This window comes from Pollicipes pollicipes, unplaced genomic scaffold, assembly GCF_011947565.3.
Source record: "Pollicipes pollicipes isolate AB1234 unplaced genomic scaffold, Ppol_2.1 Scaffold_6138;HRSCAF=7277_pilon_pilon_pilon, whole genome shotgun sequence".
Lineage (NCBI taxonomy): Eukaryota > Metazoa > Arthropoda > Thecostraca > Pollicipedomorpha > Pollicipedidae > Pollicipes > Pollicipes pollicipes.
Window position 1 is genome coordinate 32122660 of NW_023596818.1, and position 13554 is coordinate 32136213.

The following is a 13554-nucleotide window of genomic DNA, read 5'->3' on the forward strand; positions in this document are numbered from 1 at the left end:
TATGTCAGTTATGCAAGTCTGGGTTTCAATGGGTTTACACGCAACAAACGTGGTTTACGAAATCAAGTGTAAACTATGTACAACACGTGGAAGAAACATAGTCCATGTCAGGGAGTCCATGCGTCCTATTCGTTTGAGATATAATGAACACCTGCGAGACGCTAAAATTAAAACAGGGAATACTCCTGTCGGTGACCATTTTTTGGCAAAACTCACTCGGGCAGAAATTGAGGGAAGTATGCACCCTGTGCCCCTTGAGTTCAAAGTCACGTACAGAACGAACGACCACCCAGACTGGAAAATGAGTAAATCTATTCTTATAAAAAGTCGGCGACCAAATCTTGGCTTACAGAGCTCGTCATGGCCGACGAAACGTGATATATGCCTTTATGTGTGATGTGTGCTAGCTTAACGTCGTTTAAATGTGCAAGCGGTGCCTGATGCGTGATATGCGATGCTTGCTCATTTGAAATCGCTTGCATGCATAACTGATGCACAATGGTGATGCCTGTTTACTTCAACTCGCTTGCATGTTTGAAGTGAAGCGTGTTGCGTGGTGCCTGTTTGCTTGAATTCGTTTGCATTTGCACGCATTTTTGCGTATTCTAAGTTCTTAGATATGCCCTACATCGTGGTAACGGCTGACAATTACTCTTTGCTTAATCCCCTGAATGTTGGTGTCTTGTAAAAACTGTGGCTCGCTGTTAAAATAGCCTGAACAATCGAGAAAGATCATCGACAGGCAATTTTGAACTCACTTCTGCTACTGTTTTGATGAAAACCAAGGCTACTAGAGAAGGCTACGCAGACGTGACGTCGCCATGGACTAATATTTGGTAGCCCATGTTATGGTTTTTGGCTGATACTACGCGAAGGGTGATAGATACTAGTGACATGATTAGGAACGGATATTTCTCCCATGAACTGGATATCACCCTGTTCTGCATATTTGTTATATCAAGAGATATTGTACATTTTGCATTAAAAAACTTCTAACGACAAATCAGTACTACGATCTGCTCCAAAAAGCAGACCCTACCAAACCACGTTTTCTAGGTTCGGTGCACGCGCCATATTCATCGTAGTCAACGTGCCTGAAGATTTGTATGTACTGCCTTTCTGTGAAATGTATTTTTATTCGCAAACAAATGGATATCATGAGCATTGTTTACATGTAAGCTATAACCGGGCAATGATTGTCCATTTACCGTCGTACTGCAGTACCTAAACGGAGTGAAATGTAAAAACAAGGTAATGTGAGGAGGGCAGGTGCCAAAAATTTCACCGCTTCTTTACCATGATCTTGCTAGCCGTTGGGTAGCTTGCAGATCCATAATGCCGGTTGGGTTAGGCGAAAATTTGCGCAGGGAATAATACCCTGACTACCGCTATATATCCCCAAGGCTATATTCCAGCCGAGACAGGGGCCACCACTCCGTGACTGGCAGAAATTGCAACACATGCCAGAAATCGCCCCAATTTGCAGGAAAATCCGCTACCTTGAACTGAAATGGCACGCTCTGCATTTACGCCCCCCGGGATTTACCTCTCGCCGCCTCCGCTAGGGAAGCCAACCCCGCATCCACCCCGGCAACGCCCCTCATAAGGCTACAGGATGTGTATTTTAACTTTTCAATGCGCGTCCCAGGGTGCTGCGAACCCGCTCGGGCCGCCGCTTCTTATCCCCACCCTATGATGTTTTTGTGTGTTGTACTCTCTTACACAGACTGTTTCTAAGCCCTTCCGGCTAGACTTCTCCGGGATAAATCACTGGTGAATGGGTGAATGGATGACCCCATGTCTCTGCCGGGGGCAGACTGGTAGCGCATTTCAGCAATAATCGTGTAGCTCTGATGCAAAACAACGCCATTTTCCAGCTGGAAATGCTTCACTGAATGTGCTAGTCCTTAAAAAATCGGGTTATGAAAATGTGTATGTTTAACCAGCTCCGCAAAAAAACAGCGTTTTCACGCGGCCGTACCGTTGGTGCCATATCACTTAGTCTCCTGATGACGTCACATCATCGTTACCCAGAATGCAGTAATGCAGGGGCTGGGATAAAAACTTGGTGCCGAAATATCAGCCCATCTATATCTTTATTCTTCTGTTTTTTTTCGAGGAACAATTGCCATTGCTACTGCCTTATCTATGTGAATAATGTTCTCCACAAATGCACTGAACAAGTTACGTTGCTCTGCGTCACATTGGTCAAGCCTAGACATGAGCAAGCACAGCCCGGCTCCGGGAGGTCACAACGGCCGGCGGCAGATGGTTCAAGGATGATGCCGTACAGTACAACAACGCTCTGTGCGACAACCTAGCAGTCTTTCAAATAGTATTTCCTTCCGTTTTAGCTGGAAAGCGGGCAGCCCTAAACCGGCGGCCACCACCGACTTCGTGATGCGCTGACTGAGAGCGGCTCGAGAGGTGGACGACGGCCGGTCCGCCACCAGGGCGTACGGGTGATATAAGGCCCTTGTGGCTCCAATGTGTTCACAGCGCGTAACAAGGCTACTCATGCCGCGCCAGCCCAGCCGTTCCAAGACTGATGGAACGTGATCCTGGCCCCGCGCCCACGAAGCGACCCAGGTCTCGAAATTCCCCTTTTACACTTGGCTGAAACATAAGGCAGCGGTCACGCTCCAAAACGAGAGGTAGTTCAAGATAAGACGGAGAACGTTCTTTGATAAGCAGATTGCGGGTGTACAGCGGTGACGAATGTGATATCGATATATGAGAAACCGGATGGGATCGCACTTTTTTACTTAGTTGGATGTGCTACTCCAAGGACAGGCCACGGTGGAAGGTAGCTCCCAGCATCGTCACTGACGGTGAGGAGAGTATGATGAAGTTGGTAATAGAAAAAGGATGGTATGTTTTGCTCGCCTGAGTTTTCCGGCTAACGGAGCCGAAATCTTGCAGCGGTCCTCTTTCTGATTGACAATGTCGCGCAGGGCTTTTCCATACCGCGAGGCCTCGTCCTGGAACTGCCTGCCGTCGGTCCTCGTGCCCCCCGCATTCCTGTCGAGGCTTGCTAATGCGATATCGCGTGTGGTGTTCGCCTCTCTGCGCTTTTATCACGTTCCTGATTTGTTTCCGTCGCCGCTTTATCATAGGTTTTATCATATCGCACGCAGCCGATTAACTCGAATCAAACATCAAAGGATCTCCATATCTGAGGATGTTGAAACGAGAGCCTGATATGATGAAGCAAGCTGTTTTATTACAACTATTGTTATGCTTTTTAAATGAAAAAGACTGCTCTCGACAACCAGTAAATATGCCCCTCGACACGCCATTTTTTATTAGATCATCATGCCCTGCACAATTGAATGGCATTATTGTCTCGTCAAGGATGCCAAGGTGACATTGAAACACTCTCCCCGTTTTCGCGGGCGTGTCACTCAGAAACTGAGGGGTTTAGGTCTTAAGAAGGCCAGGGTCTTAAACTGCCCCGAAGGTCTTCAGGATGGTTGTTTCATTTCGAAACCCTATACAAGTGGGGAACGTTCCTTTTAAGCCATCTATACAGACAAAGATTTGAAATGAATGCGTGACGATGATCATCATCATGGTGGTTCCTACAATCGTAGTTTTGCTACGGCGCGCCGCCATCACGCACGGTGATTTGAAAATCCGCAGATCGACGTCAGCAGGATAGGAAGAAATTCCCTGCGGAGGGTCTGCAAATAGTTGCTCGCATGTAGCAAGCCGTGCGTAACTAGGAGGAATATTGCTGTCGAATGTTTGTCAGTGCTTAGCAGAAATTGGCAATATGACGCTGGTGATTGACTAGCCTTCATCGCCATGGGAACGCCATTCCTTACTCGCACAAGAACATTCCACGCTGTGTCCGCGGCGTAATTTGCTAGAGGAGTGTGGTGCGGGCACGTAGCCAGGTGGTGGTCGGGGGGGGGGGGGGGGGGGGGGCTTGCCTGTCCCGCATTCTGATTCAAAAGGGTTCCTTAGTTTACAAGAGGTTAATTTGTATTACATTACAAGAGGAGGCGAGTCGGCTGGAGAGCGGGGGGAGCGTCGGCTGGAGAACGGGGGAGCGTCGGCTGGAGAGCGGGGGAGCGTCGGCTGGAGAGCGGGGGAGCGTCGGCTGGAGAGCGGGGACGTCGGCTGAAGGGCGGGAACGTCGACTGAAGAGCGGGGGAGCGTCGGCTGGAGAGCGGGGACGTCGGCTGAGGGGCGGGGAACGTCGGCTGGAGGGCGGGGAGCGTCGGCTGGAGAGCGGGGAACGTCGGCTGGAGAGCGGGGGAGCGTCGGCTGGAGAGGATGGGGACGGTGACTGGAGAGCGTGGGGACGTTCACTGGAGACCAGGGAAACGTGGGATGAAGAGCGGGGGAGCGTCGGCTGGAGAGCGAGGAGCGTCGGCTGGAGAGCGGGGGAGCTTCGGCTGGAGAGCGGGGGAGCGTCGGCTGGAGAGCGGGGGAGCGTCGGCTGGAGAGCGGGGACGTCGGCTGGAGAGGCGGGAACGTCGACTGAAGAGCGGGGGAGCGTCGGCTGGAGAGCGGGGACGTCGGCTGAGGGGCGGGAACGTCGGCTGGAGAGCGGGGAGCGTCGGCTGGAAAGCGGGGGCGTCGGCTGGAGAGCGGGGACGTCGGCTGGAGAGCGGGGAACGTCGGCTAGAGAGCGGGGGAGCGTCGGCTGGAGAGGATGAAGACGGCGACTGGAGAGCGTGGGGACGTTCACTGGAGACCAGGGAAACGTGGGATTAAGAGCGGGGGAGCGTCGGCTGGAGAGCGAGGAGCGTCGGCTGGAGAGCGGGGGAGCGTCTGCTGGAGAGGGGGACGCCAGCTGGAGAGCGGGAACGTCGGCTGGAGAGCGGGGGAGCGTCGGCTGGAGAGCGGGAACGTCGGCTGAGAGCGGGGAGCGTCGGCTGGAGAGCGGGAACGTCGGCTGGAGGGCGGGGGAGCGTCGGCTGGAGAGCGGGGACGTCGGCTGAAGACGGGGGAGCGTCGGCTGGAGAGGATGGGGACGGTAACTGGGGAGCGTGGGGACGTTCACTGGAGACCAGGGAAACGTGGGATTAGAGCGGGAAGACGTCGGCTGGCACCATGCGCATTTTCATATCATTTTAGCATGTACGGCACCCCGGACTCATTACGCGATAGCGTGATCTTGCTTGCCAGTGATGCTGTAACTGTTAATTGTGTTCAGAGAATCTACATCGAGATCGCACAGGTATACTTTCCTGGTCTGGAGCTCAAGGGCCCTTTCATCCTAGCCCGGTATGCCCTGCAACTGCTTTCCTGGGGATCGGGGACAGGGGTGCCCTGGTCGATCCGGAGGCCTTTTGAGGGATAAATCATGCACCAGTCCCATCCCTGATGCGACAGGCCCTCTGACCTGGGCTTCTGACACAGGATCGACGCAGGGGCACGTCGCTGGCCCAAAGGATCCCTTGCCAGTACAGGGAGTCCAATGCCTAATTGACGCCGATGCATCAATTCCGTATCATCAGATCTCACGTCTCCTGTCATTGTCAAGAGGGTCCTGACCAACGCGCCAGTGGCCTTTTGACACTCAAGGTCCCGCTCCTGTCACTGTTGAGCAAATATGTCCATGGTCGACTCTGGAGTTACTGCCGACACAGGGACCATTGCTGGGCACTGCGAGCACCCGATGCGCACAGGGGTCCGACCAATGCACAGCCTTTCGGATCAACATGCACTAGGGGGGTCAAATTGACCCCCCTCGAAGGTTTTTCCAGAATGGTTTCCGAACGGCGCGGCGTAGCCACGCCAAATTTTGCATAGCTGGAGACAATTGAATAGCATATCGTTTGACATTAAAATTTAGATGTACCTTGTAAGGTCGCTGGCCTATGGTAGGTCAAAATTAGGCCATGGTTTCAGCGAAGGCAATTTCTAGGGACTCGTCCAATCTGATACAATAACGGAGTGTTTGACGAAGCCATACATCTCTGAGATGCTTTTTCAGGCACTACGAACATTGAATGAGCAAATTACGTTGACCTAAGGTCAGTTATGAGGGTCAGACCAAGGTCACAACCAACCTGACTTATTACTCCAGGGCCCGCTGTATGGGATAGTTTATGGTGCTCATTTCGAATTTATTGGCAGCAGGAGCCGCATTATACACCTTCCATTGACTTCTTAAAGGTCAGAAAAGGTCATTGACCTAAGATGACCCGGGTCGACATTTTGTTTTATAAACATACTGCCCAGCGTAATATTCGTCGCTTATTCAAATGCAAAACTCAGAGCAGTCTTGCATCATTTTGGTTACCATGATCTTCACCATGTCACCATGATGATCTATAAGGTCAAACAAGGTCACTGACCTCAAATGGGCTTTGGTCATTTCAAATGGACCTTTTACTTAGACACCGTTTCCTAGGTTCTGGGGGCTCTTTGGTGAACAACCTAAAATTTGACCTTGTTTGACCTTGTTTGACCTGAAGGTCGTGACCTAGGGAGCTCAAACTTTGATCTAAGTGAGTTCACGTACAGGTCAAGACACCCTGCAAATTTGGTGCCACTATCTTTCTTAGTTCCCGAGATCTCAGTGGGAGGGGTCAAATTGATCCCCCCACCCGAGCAAGGGGTATGTAGCCGGCCACCCGGGCGCATGTTAACATTTGCAGGCCTGGCCATGCCTAGACTTGGGAAAGAGGTCCCAGGGCCAAGACGGGTGCGGGGCCAAATGTTTGGTATTGCGTACTGGCTGAGGTCACTTCACGTATCCCTGTCCCGCCGATAGTGGCGCCCTTGGTCACCCGTAAAAATAAGAAATAGAGCAATTTTCATGAGCTCTGAGGTTTGACCATACTTGAAGTTTGAGGTTTTTCAGGCCTTCGTGGTGACTTTCTAGATGTGGGTGCCTTTTTGAAATGCGGGCCGTGAGGCCCAAAAAATGGATCCGGTATCCCTTTGCCGAAAGGTCTGACGTGAGATTTCGTCAGGGTGGAAGGCACACAAGTTGCATTGCCCCTGACTTTGGAATCCTTTGAAAATGAAGACGTCGGAGTCCTTTAAATGACCCGTTTGGATTTGATGCCCGTTAGAAAAGAAAATTATTGTACCCGAAACAAGAGTTTTGGTGACCTATCACTGAGTGAGCCGATCCCCGGATATCACCCATGGGGAGGCGCGAACATTCTTTGTGCTTTGAAAATAAGCGTTTTGGGACCCATTGTGATGCCCGGTGGAATTAGGTGCCTGCTCAACTTACGTTTATCGTACGCGCTCCGCGGTGAAGGTTTTGTGGTCCTCTTTGCGGAAGGCGTCGATGTAAAATTTGGTCAAGATGGAAATCAAAGAAGTCGTGGTGCTCCTTAAAATGAAGGTTTCGGGGCCATTTCAATGGACTGCTTGGACTTCGTGCCTATAGTATATAACTGCTTTGGTGCTGCGAAACTCAGCCTTTAGTGCCCCTAGTAGCCAAGTGGCTTGATCACACATTTTGTCAATAGAGGGCCACAGGTATTGCAATGTCCCTGAAGTTTGTTGTCTATCAAAACTTAAAGTTTTGTAAACCTTTGAGAAGCTTCCTGGAATTGTGTGTCTCTGGGAAATAAAGCTCATGACTTCCCAAAAACTAAAAACATTGGCGCCTCTTTGCCGAGCGTCGAAGAATGGGCCGATCATTAATTTCTTCTCAGTGAAACGCACAGAGACATCCCATGACAATGAAAATGATGGGGTCCCGAAGTAAAAGTTTTGGCTCACCTCTTTGAAAGAGCTGTTCCAGGATTTCATTCGGGGTGGTAGCTACAACATTTTTGTGCCCTCTTGATAATGATGGCTTGCGGCCCTTCGTGGTGCACTCTGGAATAAGGCGCCTCCTGAAAATGAAGGTTATCGTTTCGGAAATAATGGTTATAGTGTTCTTTTGCCGTATGGGCTGATCCATAATTTTGTTTAAAGGACAAGGCACATATCTTGTAGTGCCCCTGGAATTCGGTGGCACCCGAAAATGAAATCCTTGAGACCCTTTGCAGTATCCCTGAAATTTGATGCCTTTTAGAAATAAGGGCCACGTGGTTTCGAAATCAAGACCTCGGCATTCCTTCAGCATGATGACATCAAAACCCCATGAATGGGCAAAGGGGGTGGGTGGTATGCTTCCTCCCATCCACCCTCAAGATATTCCCTGTATGGGTTGCTCGATTACAAGCAGAATAAGGCCATTAATTTAGGCAGTCTTGGAGCGTTGCAATCACGTCATTCAACAGAGTATCTTCTTTAGTCTCAATGGCCGGTCCTGCCGTGAGGAGGGCAGCAGCCACTTTAAGTAAGTATTCCATATTTGCATGGGTTTTTGAACTGAAATAGCCATCTTGACGATCATTTGGTGCAGTTCACGGTCCTGCCCTTCTTAGGACCCAAACCCCTTTCGTTTCTGAGCTACACGCCCCTCTAAGATGTGCGGTAAGACTGTTTCGAGGTCACCCAGGCGACCATGACACCGTAATAACGCCATTTAAACCTAACATTCCACTAGCCGTGTGGCGTTCAAGCCCAAAAATATAATTGCCGAGCTTTTTTTACAACTGGCGTTCATCAGAATGGTTTCAAGATATAACGGCAATCAAATGGCTCTCAGTCAATGTTGTGCAATGGACGACAGCGTGAATCAGACAATGACGTATTGAGAAGTATATTTAATAAACAGAAAACGTGCGTTGCCTAGAGATACTTTTCCACTTAAAAGTGCACTGATAGTTTAATGGAGCTTGTTTCATCACAAATGATGATCCCTTCACTATCTTCACACGTGAAACGTCCCCCTTAAAATCGCTGCCTTCACGCAGCCTCCCGGAGCCGCCTCGAGGCGGTAACATTTGCGGGCACGTTCGGTGTCCACTATGACAAGCAGGTGCCGTGGCCAAATAGTGGTTGGCTCTTCTCCACGAAATGATCCGTCTCTGAGCCAAAACAAGATGCAAAATCGGTACATTAAATTTTTGGAAGCTATGAGATGTCTATGAAAAACATTGCTGAAATATAAACGTCCATATGCCGTCCAGCGCTTATCCTCAAGAAATATTCTTTCGAGGATGAGCACAGCTTAGAATATAAGCACCGTCAATATGCTCGTTGCTGAGGAGAACCATGCCGTTTGCTCAGTCTCTTCCGATGTATCGCAGGCCGTTAACTCTACATAAAAAAATTTTTAGTTCATGATACCAGAAAACCAGACGCTGAAGGACTTTCTTTCTTGTACCAAGTCCAAATTATCACCGCAGAGTAAAGTGAACAGTATTCATGAAGAAGTGCGTCTCAGAAATAGGATGGGCAAGGTCCATGGGTTGCTCCCCCCCTCCCTCCCCAAATAAAAAGGGCGCTTGAATCCACTCAACCCTGACCAACCCTGAGCACAGACGTTGGAAAAGGCAAAACACATGAAACGTATTTTTTCATAGCGGTGAACAGGAGTTAAATTAATTTCTCCCGCAGGGTCGACTACTTCAAATCGGAATTCTGCGCTATTCAGAGGGGTTTCGAGAAAACTGGCATAACTGATCAAATCGCATACGTCTGATGTAACGATGAGTGGAAAGTACTACGAAGGTGGGATACTCCCTCTACAGCGTATGCCAACCTAGGTGAGAGGTCTTTGGCTCAAGCTTGACTTTGGTAAGGTTTTCCTCAACTGCCTTCCTCCCAGGCGATGGCAGCGATAGGGAATTGATTATCTTGTCCCGAGGGATTGTTTCAAAACACAGGGGCCGTTCCATATTTTACGTGGTTTGGAACTGAGGTAAACAGTTCCATGGTCATTCTGCGAAGTTCAGAGCCACGCCCTTTTTAAGACCTACACCCTTCTTGCTTCTGTTAGAAGTGTGAATGCCAGTTCCTTTGCCTATGACATGCCACCGAACGTAAACTGAAATGCGCTATGGTACCGGTGAACACCAGGGGCGCTAGCAGTCGACGTAGCATGACGTCTCACTTTGCCAAGCTCTGTCCATTTGTTCTGATGCCAGCGTTACTGCACATTGTCAACAGCAGTTTTATGCCTGGGATGCTGCCGTGGAAGTGCGAGATATCACATGTGGGGCCGGTTGTTAGACTTAACCACATAATGAAACCTCAAACTAATCTCACCCATCCCCTGGTGTCTATGCTAAAAGAGCGGCTGGTGTACCAGAACTTTGTAAAGCATTTTACATCGCATGTCCTAATGTTCCAAATCAGCATATGCTTCGTAGAAGTCATTGAACTGAGACGGCTATTCTGAACATTTTTGCAGCGTAGCATTTCCATGCATGGTGGCCAGGTGGCGCTGATATGATAGGTGCCGCTATAAAATGTATTTGAATGTCTGGCCACCATTTGCTGCTGGAAGCCCTGAGGTTGCATGCGTTGCGGCCATGCTTATTTGGTTACCATTAGCGACGTTCACAGTATGCAAAAGGCTGAACTCGAGTAACACCGCTCACCGTTGTACCTGCCGTGGTGCCAGGAATTGTCCATGGATTCCACTGTGTTAAGTGCATTCAAAATAAGCGTAATTGTCAGTCTGGTGCGGCATAACTTATGTGCTGCGCAACATGTGCTGCGCGAATAACTGGCAACTACTCGTATCAGGAAACCCACGGATCTATACGATCCTGTAGAAGTCATAAAGCAAGCCCTGGAATTACTGCGTGTGTGACTCGTGTACAATGCAATGCAGGGAAATCCATCAAAGACCCAGGTAACACATACGTGCTAAGTAATTGACATTTTACACCTCTTTGAAGTCAGAAGCCTATCTAAGCCTAAGCCTTAATCCCCGCGCATGTCCCTTTGGATGAGTGACATATCGTCTTATTAAAGGAGATGCCATAGCCTGAGTGTTGTTTTTTATGAAGCCCTCTCTTAAACACCACAACTTTATGCAATTGTGCAGAGATACACAGTATTTTAGTTATGCTACTTCATCATCGTCATCTAACGCCAAAGTACCGCATGCACCAAGCAGTGCAATCCCCAGTCCTGCCGAAGGGGCTCTGCTGCTTTACTCTTGTAGGCTCAGCGTGTGCTGCATAGGTGCTGCGTTTGAAAACTATTTTTCAGCTAAAGTGATGCTTGTAATATAGATGCAGAGTGATCGTCAATCTTCGGAAGTACGGACATCGTGGGCGCCGTCCGGAGGTAGTTAGGCTGGCTGAGCGTGGCTGCGCGCATCGAACACCAAGTTTGTGACATACGCACACAAGTATAATCACATGCCCACTGAAGAGCTAGCTAACTCGCAACCCTGTTACAACCAACTTGTGCTGCGCACGCCAATGACATGACAGGCATTTCGTAAGCCGCACGCACGAACTGAAGCGAGTGAGCTTCGCTTTCCGTTCAGAGGCATACCAGTTTGGAACAGTGTCCTACAGAGCAAAACAGTGTGGTTCGATAGCTAGGCTGGAGCGATTACAGCGAAAAGCAGCTAGGGCGATAAATGGGATTGGCAATTTAGAATAGAAGGATAGGCTTAATCCTTAGATTTGTATTTACTAAAATATCGTAGACATAGAGAGGGTCAAGCAAGCGAGTATAGTGCTAGGCGCCTATGGTCTGGGTTTCTTTTAAAATCATAACTGTCAGTTTAGGTTTTGTCCCAGAACAACTGTTGAATTTACGACCTTAAGCAACGCTTCAACCGGTGAATCATAACTTATCTAATAAAGTATAAATATCAAATATCTAATAAAGAGTACTCTGATAAAGTATCAGATAATAACGTACTTAGCTTAACTAGCCGTACAGCCACAGGTGTCGATTTCTACTCTTTGGGTGGGCCACTGCCCCTCCTCCAATGTCCAATCTGCCCCTCCCCCCGACGTGAGCTTGGCTCCCTCAACCTTCCATGGCCCAAGCGCACGCACGACATTTAAAATAATTAGAGCTGGAAATGATATTTGATTTAAAGAAAGTTTCTACCATTTGTTTCACAGGTGTAAGAACCCAAAAAAATAAAAACTGCGATATCATGTCCAGTTTAATGAACCTGACTGACCTAGTCGCACATTTAAAGCTACTCGGTTGTATCGTGTTTGCTTGATTTTTCCTTCGTTATTTCTGCAGGCGACATGTTTTTAATTGCACGATCCATATCTCTTGTCGACTATGGTCTAGTTTTGTGCTATTGTGCGGCGTTTTGACATTGTTCAGCGATGTTTCAAGTCATCTAGATCGCAGCAAGTTGCGTTATTTCGCTATGTCTTCTCGAAAAATGAAAAGAATTCGGTGGAATATTCGCACCCAAAACATAACCAAGTTATGAGCCGTCTACATTGGGAGCAACCCTTGAAATGTGTCGACCTGCACTCCGACGTGAATATTCGATGGAACAGTCGCGAGAACCTGACAATCGACACCAGCCGAGTAAAACCGATAGCGGTAGTCGTCTGACCAAGACAGAAAGCGCTAGGCCGTGTCGAACATGTCTAACGTATGTGCTGCGCCTGCACCCTGCCTTGAGGCAATCAGCTGGGATTTCCCTAGCAGACGTCAATGGTTGCGCATATCAACTTACATGATTTGCTCCCGAAGCTAACAACGCCTGAAGCCACATAATACCGTCCCTACGTCGATTACCGAAAAATGGTTTCGACGATGGGCACTGACCAAAATCATAATGGTGCGCAACGATATCTTCGGCCGAGACAGAGCAAGAAAACGTTTTAGACCAAGATGTATCTTGTCATTCTGCTGCCCAGTGGAGGGCCTCCAGCTCCATAACGTCGTTAAGAGGAAAGTGGGTCATATGCGGGAAGTAACCTAAGTGTGGTGTACTTGGTGCTAGGCTTTCCCTGCTCGTCGCCACCACTCCTATTTTGCGAAACTGCACTCCTATGGTGGAGTCTTAACGACCGTGACACGCGAGGGACTTGTCCCCAGATTATACTCCAGTGCCGGCTCTAGGGCTTAGGGCGCATTTCCCAAGCAGGGACAGGACCGGGATCCGCGGTTTCCATTGGTCGGGGCACTTATGTCAATGAGGGATCCCTGTATCGGTTAGGGGACTGCTGTGCCTAACAAGGGTCCTATATTGACAAGGGGCCCAGAGTCGACCTGGGGCGGTGTTCGAGGGGTCCGCACAGGAGCCGAAGGGCTCCTCGGGACCGACGATCAATTGTCCGACTGGAGGGCACAGAGGCAGGGCTGGACTCTGAAATGTCAGTCAGAGTGCCTCTCGCACCGATTGGGGACGCCTTGGGACAATGCGGGCCTCTATTTCGGTCACAGACAACCAACACCGAACAGTCGGCTACGGGCCAGCCTAAACCCTAGTAGCCCATTTCCCAAGCGTGGGCATGATCGAGACCCGTGAAGTGCTTTGGCCGGGACCCCTGAAGCAATGAGAACGTCTTTGTCGGTCAGGGAACCACCCTGCCTAATAAAGGGCCCAGTGTTGGCAAGGGGCCGCCAGCCGGCCACGGTAACATTTCTGTGCAGGGTCAGTGACGGAACCCCGAAAACCAGGGAACTCTTGCGTTGTTCGAGACCTTCTGACAATGAAGATGAAAATGAGAGTTTATGATGGGAATCCGCAATGCGGCAATGGAAGGCCCGTTGTCAGCAGACCCGGTACCG